The sequence below is a fragment of the Ailuropoda melanoleuca genome, chromosome 17 (genome assembly GCF_002007445.2).
Source record: "Ailuropoda melanoleuca isolate Jingjing chromosome 17, ASM200744v2, whole genome shotgun sequence".
NCBI classification, from domain to species: Eukaryota; Metazoa; Chordata; class Mammalia; order Carnivora; family Ursidae; genus Ailuropoda; species Ailuropoda melanoleuca.
This window is the reverse complement of record NC_048234.1, coordinates 6,318,741-6,328,902: the sequence shown is the minus strand read 5'-3', so window position 1 is coordinate 6,328,902 and position 10,162 is coordinate 6,318,741. Positions and strand designations below refer to the sequence as shown.

Below are 10,162 nucleotides of genomic sequence, written 5' to 3'. Positions count from 1 at the left end.
GGACGCGGGGCGGCGGGGCGCGCGGGTGCCGAAAGGGCCGTGTGGGGGCTCCTCCCGCCACTGCTCTCCCCAGCCCGGCTCCCCGCGTGGCTGCGGGCGCCGGGAAGGGCCGAGTGTGACCCCCGAGCCGCGCCCGGACGCTGGAAGTGGGAGGGGGGAACGGAAGGAGGTGCGCCCTACTCCCGCGCTCTGTGGGCCACTCCATCTCCCAGCCCGACTGTGACCCTCCCGACCCCAAGCCCTGGCGGACCCAACCCCCTCGCCGCCAGAACCCTTCCCCTCCACCCGGCTCGCGGCCGCCCCAGAGACCCCTCCTCCCCGCCTCATCCATTGCGGGACGCCCGCCCGGCTTTCTCCGGTGAAGCCCGCGCTTTCTTGGGATGAAGCCCATTTTTGGAGTTTCACAGTTTAAGAAAAGCTGCCATCTCTGTGGCCCTTCTGAGCATCAGGACAACGCTGGGGAATGCGCAAAGGGGCTGGGGTCAGTCCTGGCCCCAGTGGGTGGTCAGGAAACTCAATGCTGGCTTCAGTGGAGTGTACAGCCAGGTGTTCATACTGTGGCGGGGGAAAAGAGATTACAGGCCTTTGAAGGCCGGTGGCAGTGAGGGGCAAGCGGGAATTGGGGCCACCGAACCCCCAGACAGGGCTCCTTGGCCTCTACCCTGTGCTGAACGTAGCCCAGTGGCTCAGCGGGGTCTTCCTGGGTCCATGCGAATCTTCCAGGTTCCTGAGCTTGGGAGAAACATGTCCGATCCCTGAGCAGGCCCGATTGGCACCAACCCTTCTGCATCCCGGGCTCCCGGCTGAAGCTGGCCTCTCCCACGGAAGAGAAGGCAAAGGAAAGGTTCCACGTCCCACGGGGGCGCCTGGCTGAAGATCACTGTTTGAAGCCGAGCAGAAATAAAACCAGTTAGCCCAAAGAAGGTGGCCTGGCAGAAGAGAGGGGGAGAAAGTGAATGGACGGAGGAATCAGGACCCTCACCTGTGTGTTCTCAGTCCGTGGGCCTGGGCGCCTCCCATTTCCTATAAACTGCAAATAATCACTACTGGCTAGCGGGGGTACTGGGAGCCGCCATTTGCCAAACGCCTGGATTCTGACTTTCCCAGGAGATGCACCAAAGTGAAGGAGTGAACAGTGAGTGTTCCCCCAAATGACAGACACAGGCTGGGCCACCCAGAGGTCTTTTGTGGACCCACCCCCTTTGGACTTGACCAGACCCGCCCTTAGCAGGATTCATGCACACCATGAACCTCAGGAGAACCAGTCAGGCACCCCGGCTTGGAGGGGAGATTGCCCAGGGAGGGACCGGGGATCAGCCCAAGATAGGCTGGGCTTCGGAGCGGGCGCTGCTCTGGATGTGCACACCCTGGGCCGGAGCTCCAGCCCTGTGACCGGCTGGGGAACCAGCTGCTGAGTGCTGGGAGTCTTGAGCTCATGGCTCTGCCCAGGGCAGCTCTAGAGCACATAAAACGTGGAGCCCAGAAATGGCTAGCATACCGCATTTAGCTCAATCTCTGCTGCTTAGCCCAGTTCCTCCCCGTGAACTGTGCGCCCTTCACAGCTCAGAATGGGCCCTTACTTTGCACGTCTCCTGCATTTCACTCGGGACAGGGGTTAGAGCCAGCCCCGTGAAATCCTGCCTCCTCATGTCCGACCCAGGCAATCTCGGGTGTCCTCCTCCTTTCTGCACCAGTTTCTTCATCCAGGAGATGGAGGTGAAGCTGTCCACCTCACTGAGTGCATTCGGGATCCTTCAGGCCTCAGTAAACACACCGAGCCCTTGCCAGGCACTCAGGGCACATCCATGAACACAACTGGCTTGTCGGGGAGGGTGCAGGCAAGCAGTTAGCAAACTCTGTGACACGACACCATCTGCTATGTTTGATGCGTGCTGCAGAAGTGAGCAGTGTCAAGGAATGGGGCCTGGAGAGGGGCTGGCGGTGTCGCGGTATTCCAGAGGTCAGGGCAGGATCCCGTGTGACATGGATATCTGAGTCGGTCAAGCTCTAGCAGGGGTGAGAACAGCGTCCCAGGCGGAGGCCCCAGGGGGGGCTGCAGGGAAGTGGCCAGTGAGCTAGCAGAGTGGGCTGTCAGGGGTTAGGGGCAGGGCCATGGTACAGAAGCCCTGGAAAAGTCTTTTTCTGCCCCAGACGGGATTGTCAGGTACAATAGGGTACATCAGCATGTGATGAACCTGGGTGGAGACCCTGCTCAAGGACCGTCCACCATCACCCCCAGCGTGTACGTTTATTTGGCTGACATTACTGTCACTGAGTGTATATTTCTATGAAATACTGTCCCTCTGCCACCAATTCTTCCCTCCTTGGAGAGACCCCGGTGGGCAGAAGATCCTGGCTTCTGGGGGCTTGAAGGGAAATCAGATAATCAGTAAAGTATTGGTGATAGATGCTATGAAAATGAAAGGCAGAAAATACAAGGTAAGGAGGAGCCCGCCCTCCCGGGGCAGTCTGGAAGGAGCAGGACGTGAGCAGGGGGAGGGCTCAGTAGGGGTTCTGAGAAGCCTCTGGGAGGCGTGTGGGGATTCCAGCAGAGGGAAGAGTGAGAGAGCAGGGAGCTCCAACAGGGTGACTGCCTTTTATGCTCCAGGGGCGTGGCTGAAGGGACTTTCATCTTCCCGTCCTCCAGGAGGCAGGGGCTGTGTTGGAAGCCACCAGGGAAGTGCAGGCAGGAGGTGGTGGTTCCATCACTGGCTGCTGGAGGTGCCCCTGGCACACGGGGGCACAGATTTCCCACTGGTGTGCCCTAGGATGGTAGAGGAAGAGCTGTGGTTTGGATTCGAATTGGGTGGGTGAGGGGCTTGTCTAGGACACTGAGCAGGTTTCTGGAAAGGGCTTGGGAGACAAGGGTGGATTTCTGGACCTGCTGGGTCTGAAATGTGGAAATGGCAGGTAGTGATGATGACCTTGGGGAAGAAGGCGGAGGTCGGAGGTGGAAATCTGAGCTCGCAATACATAGGAGTTGAGAGCCTGGGATGCACACGCAGGGGTGGAAAAGAGCAGGTGGTACTGGGCCATGCCCTCTTACAGACTGGGAAGAGGGTGGGGTGTGTGTGGAGGGGGCCAAGGGGGAGGGAGAGGAGGAGGAAGAGCTGCCCCCAGCCAGGTGGAGGGAAACCTGGGTGGTGCTGAGCCTTGCACCCCAGACAGGAGAGTGTGTTTCACTCTACACACACAGCCTAATATGTCTACACACGCAGCCTGATATGTCTACACACGTAGCCTAATATCTCTACACGTGCAGCCTGATATGTCTACACGCGCAGCCTGATATGTCTACACACGCAGCCTGATATGTCTACACACGTAGCCTAATATCTCTACACGCGCAGCCTGATATGTCTACACACGCAGCCTGATATGTCTACACACGTAGCCTAATATCTCTACACACGCAGCCTGACATGTCTACACACGTAGCCCAATATCTCTACACGCGCAGCCTGATATGTCTACACGCGCAGCCTGATATGTCTACACACACAGCCTGATATCTCTGTGTCATATGCTAAATCACCCCCCCCGCCCCCTCACACATACATGCTCCAGGTCTGTTTCCTCGAGAACCCTGGCTGACACAGGGTCCTGGGCTCCCCGGGAGGAGCAGAGGCTGTGGAGGCGTGAGTGCATGGACGAGGTGGTGTGACGTGCTCATTTTACACACTGGGGGGGTGAAGAGGATATCGCAAAGGAAGTGATGAACTCCACCACCCGTGTCATGGGAACTGGCACGGTGAGGCGTGACATCCCCTAAAACCCAGAGTCCGCTTACAGCAAGGTCTTCCCTGGGCAGCCGTCACTGCTCCACGAGGTAGGCCCATGTTCCTACAGCAAATACAGGCATGTGAGCATGTTCCGCCTCCCCACGTGGTCCTGGCCAGCCACGTCCACGTTCCTGGGAGCTCGTTAGACGCAGAACCCCCGGAGTTTGTGCCCAGCCTGCGTGGTTAACCAGGCACGGGGGGGACCGTCCAGCTCTTTGTGGTTTGGGAAGCTCTGTTGTAAACGGGTCATCATGGTTCCGGGCATACTAGATGCTCAATACACTCTAGCTTTGCAATGAGTGCTAGGAATTATGGTGCCAGATAACCACTGTGACTTACTTACGGGCTCCCAGCAGGCAAGGACAGCGGGGGCCTTGACGTGGCACCCCACATCCAGCAGGGGTCATGTCTTGTGGAGAGGACTGGGGGAGAGTCCATTGAGTGAAGGAACTTAGCCTCACTAATTTTGTCACAATACAAGTCTCCCAGCTGTCACAAGATGGCTGCTCGGCTATTTTCATGGGTTTTCTTTTTCTTTTGTGGAAGGGAAAGGACTTGAAGACTTACACAGGGACCAACATAACCGGCTGCTCAGGGGCTCTGATGAGAACCCCTGGAAAGGCCTCGTTGTCCCTTGGGAAAGATGCCATCCGTTCTGTGAACTCATTCATTGGGTGCTGTGGTCAGAAAAACAAAACCCAGACTTCCAGCGTTGGTTTTGGGAGCTGTGTGGGAGCATGGGGGTGTGGAGGCATGAGTGCAGGAGGAGATGGCGTGACATGCTCATTTTGCACACTTGGGAGGCGTCTGAACTTAGCCCACTCAGCCAGACCCCCAGCAACCAGCCTGTAGTCTGATGCACTCAGATGAACCGAGACAACCGGGGTTCAGTGCTGGTGCCCTGAGGGATGGAGCCAGGGGAGGCTGGAGCGAGGCTTGATGAAAGGGGAAGACCGAAATCATCCATGAGGTTTGGTTCCATCTGAGGGATGGAGGAGGAGGAGAAGGGCACCTGGGACACTTCCGCAGGCAGATGCCTTTAGAGGCGGCTCAGGGGAGCGGGGTTCGAGGGCAGGAGGATTGCTCAAGGGTGGAGTCATGAGAATCTGGGCATTGCAGGTAAGACAGGTGCACGGAGGCATTTCCCGGCTGCTCTGCGCGGTCTGTCTTCCCGCCTGACCTCCATCCTGCTGATTGTCATGCTTGGCTCCTAGGAGGTTTCTGCTCATTCTGACCTTCCTTTCTGTCTGCTCAACTGAGATGAATCCCAGGATGCTGGAATTTCAGGATGGCCCCTGACTCAGGGAGAGGAAAGTGGTCAAGGGCCCCACGTGATGGGTGTGTGTGTGACAGGGTGGAGTCAGGACCAGACATTGCACGGGATGTGTTTGGCATCTGCTGGGCGAACCATGGCATTTTATTACAGTGCTGCCTGGAATCTCAGGGAGCTGGGGCCAAAGTAGCACATAGTTTGTCCTGCAGGAGGGGACCGCCTAGTGCATGCTGTGACTCTCATTCTGATGTGTATCCTGACCTTCCTCTCAGAGGACAGACCGATTCCTGGATCCCACCTCCTGTGTGTCCTGACCCTCCTCTCAGAGCACAGACCCCATCCTGGATCCCACACCCCGAACCCCTCTCAGAGCACAGACTCTGCTCTGGCTCCTCTGTCTTCATCCAGCCTCAGCACTGAGGTGTAGTAAGTCCTATAAGCCTGGTGTCCTTACCTTGGGTGTTTTCTTTCAGTCCCAGGAGCAGGGAAATCTGCTGTCTGTCCCCGTGCTGTGTAAGGTACGTCAATGCTGGGAGGTGTAGATAGGTTTCTCCGTGAAGATCTGGATACAGCCCCCGGGTCACAGCCGTCAAACAACAAAAACATAATGTAAGTATCCAGCACTAAGCCAGGGATGCCGAGTGGGTACTTTTCCTCCTCCTCCATTAGCTGCCTGTGAACCTCGACCCCTCTCATTTTACTGTATATCTGTTTATTCTTCTGCCGGGAAACCCTTGGATCCGTCTACGGAGTTCTGCTCCAGATGTGAATTCTGAATGACTCCAAGTGGTTTTGATGAGCCTCTGGAACTTAGTGCCATGACTTCCGGAATTTCCTGATACCGTAGTTACCGGCCGTTCCAAGTCTGCTGGCTACCACACATGCATGCAGGGGTGACACTGAGGGCAGGCTGGCTGCCAGCGTGTCCCCAGCAAGACATGTTGAAGCAATGACCCTTCATGCCTGTGAATGTGCCTAATTTGGAAATCGGGTCTTCAGAGATGTAATCAAGTTCAGAGGATGTTACACTGAATTACACTGAGCCCTAAGTATTTTTTTTAAATTTTATTTTTTTAATTTATTTTTTTACTTAAAGACTTTATTTATTTATCTGATAGAGGGAGCACAAGTGGGGGAGCAGCAGAGGGAGAGGGAGAAGCAGGCTTCCCGCTGAGCAGGGAGCCCAATGTGGGGCTCGATCCCAGGACCCTGAGATACTGCCCTGAGCCGAAGGCAGATGCTTCACCGACAGAGCCACCCAGGCGTCCTAGAGTGAGCCCTAAGTCTGATGATGGTTACACATAGGCCACGTGGGGTACCTGGCTGGCTCCGTCGGTGAGGCACACCGATTCCGGATCTTGGGGTCATGAGTTCAAGTCCCATGTTGGATATAGAGATTACTAAAAAGAAAATAGTTTTTTGTTTAAGTATATTTATTGTATTGATTAATCTCTACACCCAGTGTGAGCTGGAACTCACAACCCAAGATCAAGAGTTGGTGTTCTGCCAACTGAGCCAGCCAGGCACCCCTAAAAATAAAATCTTAAAAAAGAAACAACAAAAGTAAGTAGGCCACGTGTAGACAGACCCAGAGAAAGCCTTGTGATGACAAAGGCAGAGATTGGGGTGATGGGCTTCCAAGGCCTGGTAAGACCCCTCCAACACCCACTAATTTGACTTGCCGTATTAGGAACTTTGTCCAATCTTGCTTGTTTTATAAGGATTACTTCCAGTCTCCTGTACAGTCTCTTGTAGATAAATGAGACCCTTCAATGGGACTTGAAACTTGTCACCTTCAGCTTTTTCCTGCCCTTTATCTGCCACATCTAACTGGGCAGACTTGAGAACTGGTCCCCTGGCCATTTTGCATTCCTGTCCGTGTTCAGGGAGAGCCGTCTCCTTGGAATAGAGAGCGAATTGCCAGCATATCATATCTGCTGTCCTAATCTCTTTCCTCTTTGGATTAATTCAGAGCATTTTATGCATGTCATTTATGGGCATCAGCTCAGAGTGGACAACCTGAAAATCTCATAGGCACGACACAAAGACAAACTAAGGGAAGACGTGGCCATGGTGATCACCGTTCCCGGAGAGGAACAGAATGCTTCCCTGTTGAGGTGCCCCAGGAGGGTCTGCGGAAGCCCCACGCCCTGCAGAGGTGTTCACACCAGGAAGGAACCTGCAGGTGATGAGGGTCCCAGTGCACTTTGAAGGGAACAGGCAGGGCAGTCAGTGGCAGGTGGCCCCCCCTCACCTTCAGACTTCCCCCCATGGTTGGCCTGCCATCATGGCTCCAACGTGGCATCAGCTACACTTGGTTTAGGTTTATGGGGGGAGCTCACCAGCTTAAAAGTAGGAGGGAGGGGTACCCAGGAAGCTAACACAAGGTGAGGTCTTCTGAAAACACTTGCTGTTTGGGTGGAGCTCTGAGACAAACCCGGATACAAGGTCACCAGGCTAGAGTGTGGGTTTCACTCTGCAGGTCGGTGTTTCTCGGTGTTTGCCTGTAGCCTAGACAAGGCAGGTGCCTCACGATGCACTCTGACAATTTCCATTCTATTTTGCTATAGGTTGGGCTGTTGAAGGCAAACATTCTCTCCTCAACACAACTCCTCTCAGGCTTTCTGAGCGTTTTTTCAAGTGGACCTGGCATCTCTGCATTGTCCAATTTTAGCAACTACCCCTGAGATGCTTGATGAGTTGTCCCTCAGGTGATTTCAGATCACCCTGCTACAGGAATCCCCCGGGGTCATGTTGTTGTGGCCAGAATCTCCCTTGACTCCTGATGTTTCCTCTTAGTAACTTTCTATCTACTGACTCCCGCCCTGCTCTTTGGCCATCAATTCCCACTTTTCCTTGTTGCATTCAGACTTGAGCCCAATCTCTCTGCCCCACTGAAAGACTTCATTATAATGGGGTGTTGATGAAGGTTCTCAGAAGGCTAGGAAGATCTTCGCAGGTATCGGTTCAGTTAACATTTTGGGAAAGGCCAGGAAAGAGAAGTGTGGGTTGCTGGCTCCCTGACCAGAAAATAGACAATTGTCAGCACAGGAATTGAAAGCTGGAAAGACAGCTGCCTCTTACCTGTGACTGAATCAGCAGTCACTGAAAGGGCCCCTTGTACCTTTAGCGTCAGGTAAAAATTCTCTCCCAGATCTGTGGGATGTCTGGGAACCCAAACCTCTTTCACCTGTAAGTGTTATCTTCTGTGAAGCCTGCATGGTGGGAAATAAGAAAGGTCTGGCTCCCAAACCTCACCCGGCAAGAGCTCGAATTCTGCTCTGAGGGAGGTAGGTCCCGGATATGGTCACACCGGGGACAGGAGGGACAGATCCACCAGGTATAACTGACCCCGTGTGAACCATGCTTTCCATGGTCCAGGTTCCTTTGTATTCTCGTTGTCTATCTTTACATATTCTCCTGTGGAACGTTAGAATTTACTTGTACCCTTAGCATCACATATATACACGCAAATCTGCATGTCTCAAGGTCAGTTATTTACGCTCCAACTCTTTGATATAATTTCTTTAAAAAGTTTTATTTTATTATTTTTTAAAATTTGCTGCTTCTCCTAACACAGAGTTAATGCAATGATAAATCATCATCAACTATCCAAGTATCAAATTCTTGAATGGTTGAAACCAAGGCCCAGAAAAGTTAGAGGAATTTCTGGGAAGCACAGTGCCTTTGACTTCCGATTTCTGGCTCTGTTCCGGGATCGCTTCCACCTGGTCTCTCTAGGATTCCAGAAGCTTCCCCTGGTGTTCAGCCGGACCCACCATGACCTTCCTCTCCCCCGCCCTCTCCACGGGACCCCCGGCTTCGCGCAGTTCCTCCTCCGTGTGCCCACGTCACAGCCGGGGTCCCCGCCCGGGCTCCGGGAGTTTCTGGGGGCCCGTGGTGCCAGCTCTGCGTCCTCGGGCGCGGTGGGCGGGCCCAGGGGAGGGTCTAGCAGCCGACCCTCTGCGGGGGCGCGAGTCTTCCCCGGGAAGCCGATGGTCGGGGAGGTGGGCGCATTCCTGTAAGGTCTGCATTTCTGCCAGGCTCTCTGGGGTGACTCGGCAGCTGGCTGGACCCACCATCAGTCCCGGACTTTGGTGTCGTGACTCGGCAGTAAGGGCTTGCTCGGGCTCTAGCACCGTGCGAGGGGTGGAATGGAGTCTCGGGTAGCTCCTGCCCTCCCCCAGAAATGAGTGGCAGAGGCTTCGGGGGTGTGTGCTTACATCCAGATTGTCATGCAGATGTCTGAAATTCGAATTAACCCGAACGTCGGTCCTTGAATTGCTGGGGCGGAAGGTGGTTTGAATAAATTTCACAAGCAAATCGTGTTCCTAGGGAATCTCCTTGGGAAGAGAAGCTAGAAGGTCCCCGGCGCTCAATTGTTCGACGCATTGTTAGCGACCGATTAAAGTTATAAGGGGCGCGGAAGGCACCTCCCGGCAGGTGCGCGCAGAGATTCCGCACGTTCGCCAATGCAAACTCCGCTCCAGAGTTGAGAGCCACCGCCGGAGGGGAATCGCCTGTAGGTGCGAATTTACATCCTTTTTAATTAACTACAGCTGCACCCCGGGTTCTGCTAACTGGGGGGCAGTGCTGTTTCCCGCTCCTCCCTCTTCCAGAAACGTCGCCAAACGCCTAAAAGCGATCCAAATATACATTTCAAAGAGGAGTGAGAGGAGTCTGGGCTTCTTTCAGAACAAAGAGAGAATGTAAGGAATTTTGTTGTGGGTTCTCAACTTTTAGATAACAAGTGACATAGTTCTGATGATAGAGGGGCTGCTTTTTCTCCTCGCTGTGTCACGGTATTGTTTCCGGAAATCTGTTCTCATTTTTGTCTTACACGCATTTTGTACACACATAAATACAGTTAAGTGAGTTTCTTTGGCTTTCAATTTAAGAAGGTGTGAAAGACAGTAGCCGTATTAAACCCTGAGCTCCTTAAGAGCAGTCTGTGAGGCACCTGTATTGTACCCGAATCGTGTGTCAGGAAAATGCTGATTCCTGGCCTCCCCCTCAAACCTTCCCAGGAGGAAACACTGGGAGAGAGCATGTCAGTCTCCATGTCTCAAAATGCAGTGTGCATGTACTCCCAGGACTTTCTTGGTAG

At 54.1% G+C, this 10,162-nt stretch overlaps 1 protein-coding gene across 1 annotated transcript in view; it reads right to left on the bottom strand.

Annotated features, from left to right (window-relative positions):
* DNAH9 (dynein axonemal heavy chain 9) overlaps positions 1-10,162 on the bottom strand; it is a 1,064,222-nt gene that overhangs the window by 277,613 nt on the left and 776,447 nt on the right. The gene's annotated exons all lie outside the window — the stretch shown is intronic.